Source organism: Salmo trutta, chromosome 3 (assembly GCF_901001165.1).
Source record: "Salmo trutta chromosome 3, fSalTru1.1, whole genome shotgun sequence".
Lineage (NCBI taxonomy): Eukaryota > Metazoa > Chordata > Actinopteri > Salmoniformes > Salmonidae > Salmo > Salmo trutta.
Genome location: NC_042959.1, coordinates 60658414 through 60667684, shown reverse-complemented (window position 1 = coordinate 60667684; position 9271 = coordinate 60658414). Strand labels below are relative to the sequence as shown.

At 45.5% G+C, this 9271-nt stretch overlaps 1 long non-coding RNA gene across 1 annotated transcript; it reads right to left on the bottom strand.

The window, feature by feature from the left end:
* Positions 1-4297: 4297 nt before the first annotated feature.
* On the bottom strand, positions 4298-4900 carry LOC115182016 (uncharacterized). The gene is made up of 2 exons (XR_003873595.1): positions 4615-4900; positions 4298-4357 (listed from the first exon to the last, which is right to left on the bottom strand). It is a non-coding gene; the product is annotated as an uncharacterized LOC115182016 (long non-coding RNA).
* Between the last annotated feature and the right edge of the window lie 4371 nt (positions 4901-9271).

Sequence of the window (9271 nt, the reverse complement as noted above, 5' to 3'; positions counted from 1 at the left end):
TTGTGGAGCTCAACACTGAACTGTTTGGGTAGAAGTTACTATAAGGTACAAGGGCCCGTCAGGCACTAACAGGGCCTATTACCTGAAGACTGAACTGTTTGGGTAGAAGGGAGCCCGAAGCATCACAGGCAAATACAATCTGTATTATTATACAGGAGTTAATACGTATATTTGACCTTTGAACTTTTTGGGTAGAAGAGCTGTACAGCTGATGTGAGTGAGGCTGCGTTGGTGTGGCATTGATCCATCCACACACAGACAATAGCTTACTAATTGCTCCTCTGGGATTTATAAAGTCATAATGGACTTAATTGAATGGTCAGCTGACCTAATTCTTGAAACCAAGCCCTTCAACCTTCATCTTATAGAGTCAGTTACCAGTACCCTGCAACATCACATTCCTCTTCTTTCTATGGCCCTGTTGCTGAAAGGAAGAGAAAGAGAGAGGGAGAGAGAAGAAGAGCAAGAAGTAGCAAGGGGTGTATACCCGAATTGCATTACATCCTGTTAAAATCATTTTCGTCTGACTACACAATGTGTCCTTGTGGCCTGTGGGCGTGGAGAGTACCCATTTTACATATCAAATCAGTACCGTATGAACCCTGGCACTGAGCTATCACTAGGCCACATACACATACACACACACACACACACACACACACACACACACACACACACACACACACACACACACACACACACACACAGAGTAAAGCAGCAAAACATGGCCCTTATTACAGAATTCTCTATTACAGGCCATAACCCCTGGCGCACTGTCACTGCAATCTGCCCAGCGCTGCTATAAATCAAGTCACACAGCGGCTCTCTACGCCCCCATTATCAGCTGGATGTGTATTAGAGCAGACAAGGCCTGGGTCTTCAAAGACAATACTACTGTACGGATGTTAAAGCCACTTGAGATGCTCTCTCAGGCTACAGGAGGAGAACAGGGGGACGGGACGGGAGGGGTGATTATTATCGCTGGGTCTGTTGCTCTGAGATAATTCTCTTTATATTCATCAGTGGAAGAGGTCACATGCGCATGTCCCGGCCTGTATCTTGAACCACGACTTGAACATGAATAGTTCAAGACTACAATTCCCAAATGAACAGATTCTTACCCAATTAGCATAAGTCCACAGTCCATTTCCCCAGTTCTTGTTTGGGTATTCAGGCAAGAGAGAAGCACACAACATCAGAATGTCTGGTCCTAGAACTAGCTCAGAGTACACTGCCTCACCTCATTGGTCATTATAGTGCCGCATCATTGGTCCTGGGCCAAACAGGTGTCGGGAGAGGCCTGTAAAGGCTCACTTCACAATCCGGCAGAGCCAATCCATCTGCTGCAAATTGACAACAGTAAGTGCTTAGTTGAGCCCTGGTATAAATCCCCATTAGGGTATACTGCAACCTGTCCGCACACCACACACACACATACATCCATGCACACAGGCACGCACAAGGTCGCACACACGTACAGACACACACACACACTCATACACACACACACACACACACACGCATGCATGCACTCAACACACCCACACGCCACTGTCCCACCCTGCTCTCCTGCCATCAACCCTTTATTGGGCCCTGGTTCCAAAACAATATCAATCTAACCCAGAGTTTATGAGGACTAATGTCAGCTGGAGATTCCTAATGTAAATCCACTGCCGGCTGCAATTAAGATGACCTGAGATTCTAACGTAGAGTCGGCTCCTTGAGTCAATACCTTTTTGGTAGAATGGTCCGATACCCAGCCAGGTGCCAAAGCTGTAAGATAACTTATGCCGCCTGTCTCTGTTTGCCCATTAGAATTGATAATGTCCATCCCACAACTGAGCCATTAAAAAACAAATTCTCCGTTATTGATGTCCTATAATAAGGATGAACAAACGCTTTGGGCTCCGTTGAACCCTTTCCTCTGTTCTGTCTAAGGGGGGCCGGGCTTTTATTGGGGGAATGAAGATCCATGAACAGCAGTCAGAGTTGTAATGCACTTTGCAAGGCTTTCAGGAGAGATTCAGCTGTTCTGTTTTCATTCTAATCATGAAGGTATTGACCAAGGCTTCCAATACATTATTCTCTGTAGTCTGCAGTCTATGAGGTTCTAATCAATATATTTGACTGAGGGTATTGTAAAATACAATAGGTGAACAGAGGAGAAGAACAGGAAAACATAGTCATTTACAAACAATAGTGCCTAAATATGCCTACCTGGTTATTCTTTGTGGTACAAAACGTTGTTGTTTTTAATGAGTAATATTCAATATACAAAGGTAGTTAATTGTGTATACAAAGGTAGTAAAATATACGGTTTTAATGATGGTATAGCCCATTAACCCTTAGCCTGCAATTTAGAAATCTAATTAACATGATACAACACTCCCCATCATAATCAGTCTGTCATGTGTGCTCCCTCTCCGGCCTCTAGGTCACCAGGCTGCTCATTATGGCGCACACCTGTCACCATCATTGCACGCACCTACTCACCTGGACTCCATCATTTCCTTGATATGTCACTCCTTTTAGTTCCTTCCCCAGGCATCATTGATTCATTGATTCTGTTTCTTGTCTGTGTGTTATTCGAGGTTCTTGTTTTTTATTATGTTCTGTTTATTTTATTAAAACACTCACTCCCCGAACTTGCTTCCCGACTCTCAGCGCACATCTTTACAGAATGACCCCTCACCTAAGGAAAGCATCAGGGAGTGTTTTTTGGTTAGGTGGGAATGACGTTGGGTCCGGGAGCTGCTACAGGCACTCATGCCTCAGCCGGATTGACAGACTCCCCTTCCTCAGCCGGCTCGTCGGGCTTTCATGCCTTCGCCGGATCGCCAGGCTCCTCTGCTTCCACTGGCTCGTCAGGCTCTCATGCCTCAACCGGATCGCCAGGCTCCCCCGCCTCAGCCGGTCTGTCAGGTTCCCGCGTCCCAGCCGGCGACAGGTGCCCGAGCATTAGCGGGGGTGTCCGCTCCTGATCCCCGGGATCGTCCTTTGGGTTGGCGCCCTGCGGCTGGAGCCAACCACGCCGGCGAGGGGGTACCGTCAGTTCTGCGCTCTCTCCGGTGCTCTAGGTCACCATGCTCCTGCATCTCAGCCAGATTGACAGGATTCCCACGCCTCTGCAGAGGTGACCAGTCCGCTCCTGTCCCCCGGGAACGTCATTTTGGTCGGCGCCCTGCGGCTGGAGCCACGCGTTGGGGAGGGGGTACTGTCACGTGCGCTCCCTCTCCGGCCTCTAGGTCACCAGGCTGCTCATTATTGCGCACACCTGTTACCATCGTTACGCACACCTGTGCGTCGTCAGACTCACCTGGACTCCATCATTTCCTTGATTACCTGCCCTATATATGTCACTCGTTTTGGTTCCTTCCCCAGGAGTCATTGATTCTGTTTCTTGTCTGCGCGTTGTTCGAGGTTCTTGTTTTGTATTATGTTCTGTTTATTTTATAAAAAACACTCCTTGAACTTGCTTCCCGACTCTCAGCGCACATCGTTACACCGTCTAAGATAGAGATATCTGTTTTTTTGCATGGGCTGCGTCTCAATCCACCTCATCCGCCGAATTCACCCTTCCGCATCTGAGGTGAAAGGTGGCAATTTAAAAAATGTATGGATGTATTTATGGAGATAGTTTAGTCCCTAAAATAAGGGGATAAAGACATGTAAAAAAAACGTATATCTCTCAGATATAGGACAGACACTTCAAAACAAACTTCCATTTGACATTTTTTTGGACCATCTGCTGTTCCATGTAGTGAATCTGTAATTCAATGCGTTTCTATTGGCTTATAGCAGTAATGCCAAATTCAAGGTTTCAACCAATAATTTCTTTATATATTTTTTTGATACCTTAAGTGGTCTTAAAATTCTAAATCAAATAGCTAAATAATCCTTGGTATGACCATTTTAAAACAATTCCATATGTTAGCTTAGAACCGCCCTCCCCCGGCTTAGACAGGGCTTAGACTCTAGAGGGTTAAAACTAGTGAATCACTGATATGACATTTTTGGCCGATCCGATATTTTCCTTGCCAAAAAAAACTGATACCGATAACCGATATTAAACATTTTAGCGGCCTTTTAAGCATTCTAGTACAGTTAAATAGTTAACACACACACACGGATGTAGCGGTCTAAGGCACTGCATCTCAGTGCAAGAAGCATAACAACAGTCCCTGGTTCAAATCCAGGCTGTATCACATCTGGATGTGATTGGAAGTCCCATAGAGTGGCGCACAATTGGCCCATCATTGTTGTAGCTCCCTCCAGTAACCACGAGCACAACCATTCCTTGATTTTAACTGGCGGCTTTATTCTGTAGTTTAGTCAGAATTATCACCTTCCGTGAGAACTATAAAGTAAATGAAAATACAGTTTCAGCACACTCTTACACCTTCTTGTCTTATGAGTGACTTATTAGCTTGGTACAACTCTGAAGTAATTACATACATAAACAGTGACTTATTAGCTTGGTATAACTCTGAAGTAATTACATACATAAACAGTGACTTATTAGCTTGGTATAACTCTGAAGTAATTACATACATAAACTGTTTAGCCGGAGCTATAACAGTATCAGATTAAAAACACGAATAAAGGAACAAATACCTCATTGGCTGCTTATTACAGAAGGGAGGAAATCAAACTTCACACTTATATTCCTGGCATGAATTCACGCTTCATCCTAACATACACATATCAACCTTTACGAACTACACCCGGTAACATGAAAACTTAGCTAACATCGCACGGGAAAGCCTTCACCCCCAAAGATGTGTTGCTACAATAATGATCCCCGTTACAACAGTTATTAGCCACGTAGTTCCACCTGTCTTATCATTTCCCCCGTATAGCGAACACGTAAACAATTCAAACAAAAAACAACGACATAGACTTACAGTCAGTTACACTCCCACCAATCACCTGTGATTTCTGTGAAAGGGGTCTGCAGGGTTTTTGATCGGCTTCCAGGAGGGTGACTGTTTTATGGATGGGCCTCTCCAGATAGGTGGGTTTGGTGATGCGTTTACCTGAAACCCCACCTCTTTAAGGAATACCTGGGATAGGATAAAGTAATCCTTCTAACCCCCCCCCCCCTTTAAAAGATTTAGATGCACTATTGTAAAGTGGTTGTTCTACTGGATATTATAGGTGAATACACCAATTTGTAAGTCGCCCTGGATAAGAGCGTCTGCTAAATGACTTAAATGTAAATGTAAAATGTACCTCTCTCATCCAGGAATGGACTCAATTTATGCAACTTGCTTGCTTTATCTTTGGTCTTGATGTCTTTCTGGTACCTAAGGTTGTGTATCTCATGGGAGAAGGCTGCTTCTTGAACCATCCTTATAATGGTGAGCTCTGCCTCTCTCCTTTCTTCTATGCTTGTAGCTTCACTGGACCTCAATTTTAAGCCTATGGCTTCCTTGACATGTCGTTTGAGCCTGGCAATAGCTTTTACCACTCTTGCCCAGTCTGAGAACTTGTGAAGGTGATCTAGTAACGATCTTTCTTCCTTTGCCTAGGTATCATGGACCAGGGATTTCTGCAGCTCTGGGTCATTGTCTGAGAACTCTCCCCCCTTGACTTGTCCTTTGGGAAGTTCTTCTTGCCAAAGAAAGTCTGGACCTGTGAACCAGTTGAAAGCCATGAGCTGTTTTGATGTGAGACCTCTGGAAGCATGATCCACAGGATTCTCTTCAGAGGTCACATATCTCCATTGTTCGGGATCTGTGCTTTGCTTAATGCGTTGGATACGGTTAGCTACAAATACATGGAATCTTCTGGCTTCATTGTTGATGTAGCCAAGAACTACCTTCGAGTCTGTCCAGAAGTATTCCTGTAGACCTTGTATCTCTAGCTTCCTTTTGAGCATGTCACTTGTTCGAACAGCTACCACCACTGCTGAAAGTTCCAGTCATGGTATGGTCGTAATCTTGGAAGGGGCGACTCTCGACTTTCCCATAACTAGGGAGCAATGAACTTCTCCTGCTGTGCTGATTGTTCTGAGATATGAGCACTCTCCATAACCTGAGGTACTAGCGTCGGAGAAGTGATGGAGCTCATAACTCTGCACTTCCTTGAAACTTGATGGCAAGTAGCCTCGTTGGATCCTTACTTCCGACAAGTTTTGTAGACCTTGGAGCCAGAATTCCCACTGGAAACGTAGGTCATCTGGAATGGGGTCATCCCAGTCGATCTTGTCACGACACATCTGCTGTAAGATCTGCTTCCCTGCCAGGACAAAGGGTGCCACAAACCCAAGCGGATCATATACAGAGGCTACTGTAGACAACACTCCTCTTCTTGTGAGTGAGCGTTCCTTAACAACTACCCTAAACTGGAACTCGTCTGATGCGACACACCATAGTACACCAAGCGCCCTCTCCATGTGTGGTTCACCCAAAGCCATATCCAGGTCTTTGGCACCCTCAGCACATTCTTCCTTGGGAATTGTGGCTATAACTTCCTTGCTGTTAGAGATAAACTTGTGCAACCGAAGTTTGCCGATGCTGCAAGGCTCTCTTGCTTCTTTCACCAGCTGGGCCGCTTCAGCTTCAGACGATACGCTCGTCAACCCATCATCAACATAAAAGTTCCTTTCTATGAACTGGATAGACTTCTCGCTGAAGCTTCCTCGTCCTTCGGCAGCGAGATGTTTGAGACCATAGGTGGCGCAACCAGGAGATGAAGCTGCGCCGAACAAGTGGACCTTCATACGATACACTGAGGGTTGAGACTCTAGATCTCCGTTCTCCCACCAAAGGAACCGCAGATAATCTTGGTCTTCTGCTTTCACATGAAACTGGTGGAACATGCGCTCTACATCACACATGATTGCAACTGGACCCTTACGAAAACGACAAAGGACACCCAGCAATGTGTTTGTCAACTCTGGACCGGTGAGGAGATGGTCATTCAAGGACGTCTCTCGAAACTTAGCTGAGCAGTCAAAGACGACTCGTATCTTCCCAGGTTTTTGTGGGTGGTAAACCCCATGATGTGGGATGTACCATGCTAGATGTTTGTTAATTTCTTCCTTGGAGACCTTCTCAACATCTCCACGAGCTATGGTCTCTTCCATAAATGCTGTGTAGTCCTTGTAGTACTGCTTGTCTCTCCTCAGCCTCCTTTCCAGGCACTTGAGACGGTGAACTGCACATGTTTTATTGTTCGGCAGGTTGGGTCTTTCTTCCTTAAATGGCAGCGGCATCTCGTAATGTCCATTGTCCTTGCGTCTGATGCCCGCTTTCATTTTTGTCAGGAACCGGATATCCTCTTGAGATATGAGGTCCTCTTCTGCAGCTCTCTCATTGAAGTCGGATTCAAGCGTCTTGATAACGTCCAGTGCTGTGATTACCTCTCTTACGCGTGTTCTACAAACATAATGTACTTGATTTGTGAGGTTGGAAGAAGATTGAAGACTTGGCATCACCTGTCTAACGATCACCTGATGACTCACTCCAATAGCGTCGCCATAGTCGATACATGGGTTTCCATAGCCGACTATGCTCCAGCCAAGGTCTGTTCTCTGAGCAAAAGGCTGATTTCCCTTACCAGACACAATTTCTCTTGGAAGAAGAGCCTGGGAGCAGTTGTAGCCAATTAAGAGACCGACATCACAGCTCTGTTGAGGAGCAATCTCCTCTGCAATGTGTTCAAGATGAGACCATGCTCTTGCCGTCTCTGGAGTAGGAATATGATCTCTGTTTGCAGGAATATACTCTCTCGAGTAGGTCGTTGGCAGAGGGATTTTCTTCTCCAAGTAAAACCCTCTAACCTGCAAACCAGACAGCTTCTGGCTGGGCACGATGGTATTCCTTGAAGCCATTGTAGAGAGTTTCAGATGTACTGGCTCCTTCCTTGTATTGAGAGCTTTTGTTGTCTCTTCAAGGATAAAGGTGGTGTCGCTCTGGGTGTCAAGAAGTGCATACACGAGAACTTCACGATCGGGCTCGCTTGTGGTTGACACCCATACTGGAATGATTGTGGAGGTGTGAGTGTTGTTAATGTCCCTTACGACTCTGTTAGATATGGCCTCACTTGACGCACTTGTCCCCTTATCTTGTGGGGGCTCTGTCTTCCTATTCCTTGACCTTTCTTTAGTACGATCTTCGTGCAGGCAGGATGGATGCCTCCTCTGACACGTGTCACAGGTGTTCCTGTTATCACAATCTTTCGAACGATGCCCAGGCCTTAAACAGCCGAAGCACAATTTATTCTCTTGAACAAACTTCTGTCGCTCTGCGGTGGGCTTATCCATGAACTTCCAGCATTTGTGGAGACTATGACCTGACTTCTCACAGAAGACACAACTAGTGACAGTATCTTTCTCATCAGAGTTAGTTGCTAATACCCTTGCTCCAGGGCTTTGAATCCTTGGCGTCTTAGGTTTTCCATCTTCGATAGGTTTCAAAGCGTGAAGGGATGTTACAGGATTGCAAGCGATCTTGGCTTCTCTAGTGAGAAACTTCACAAACTGACTGAAGCTGGGAAAGGTCTCAGTTTCTTCTAAGATGTCTATGACCTTTCTATTCCATCTTGAAGTTAGCCAATCTGGAAGTTTAGCGAGGATCTTTTGGTTTTCATTACAGTCATTAGGCACCTCCAGGCCCTTATTCTGAAACATAGCAGCCTCACAGCTGCGAAGAAAATCTACAAGGTCTCTAAGTTCAAGACTGTCCTTGGATCCTATCTTAGGCCATGCATTGAGCTTATCTCTGAAGGACTTGGCGATGAGGAATTTGTTTCCGTACCTTTCTTCAAGAATGGTCCACGCAGCATGGTAGGCTGACTCTGTTCCTAACATAAAGTAACTTTCAATGGCTTTCTTGGCAGGCCCACCGACATATTTTCTTAAGTAATATATCTTCTCAGTTGCTGGTATGTTCTTCCTGTCTATCAGAGTCTGAAAAGAGACCTTCCAGTCAGTGAACAAGAGTGGTTCTCCATTGAATGTTACTGGTTCTGGTATGGGGAGGCGGCTTTCACTGATTGATTCCGCTAGTAACCTGAACATGGTCTTGGTGCTATCTTCATGTTGTGTGCTTGTCACAACATGTTGTGGTGAGAGACTGTGAGATGAGCCACTTCTGTGCATGACTTCTTTCACAGATTTGCAGTTAGAGGACGAGAAGAGAGAACTACTCTCTGAGTTTTCATCTTGCTCATACACTTGCATCCTCGCCTTGGCAGTATTTAGTTTCTTGAGCACTTCTAGGCGCTCTAACTCTCTACGCTTGTCTTCTAGCGTCCTTCGTCTGGC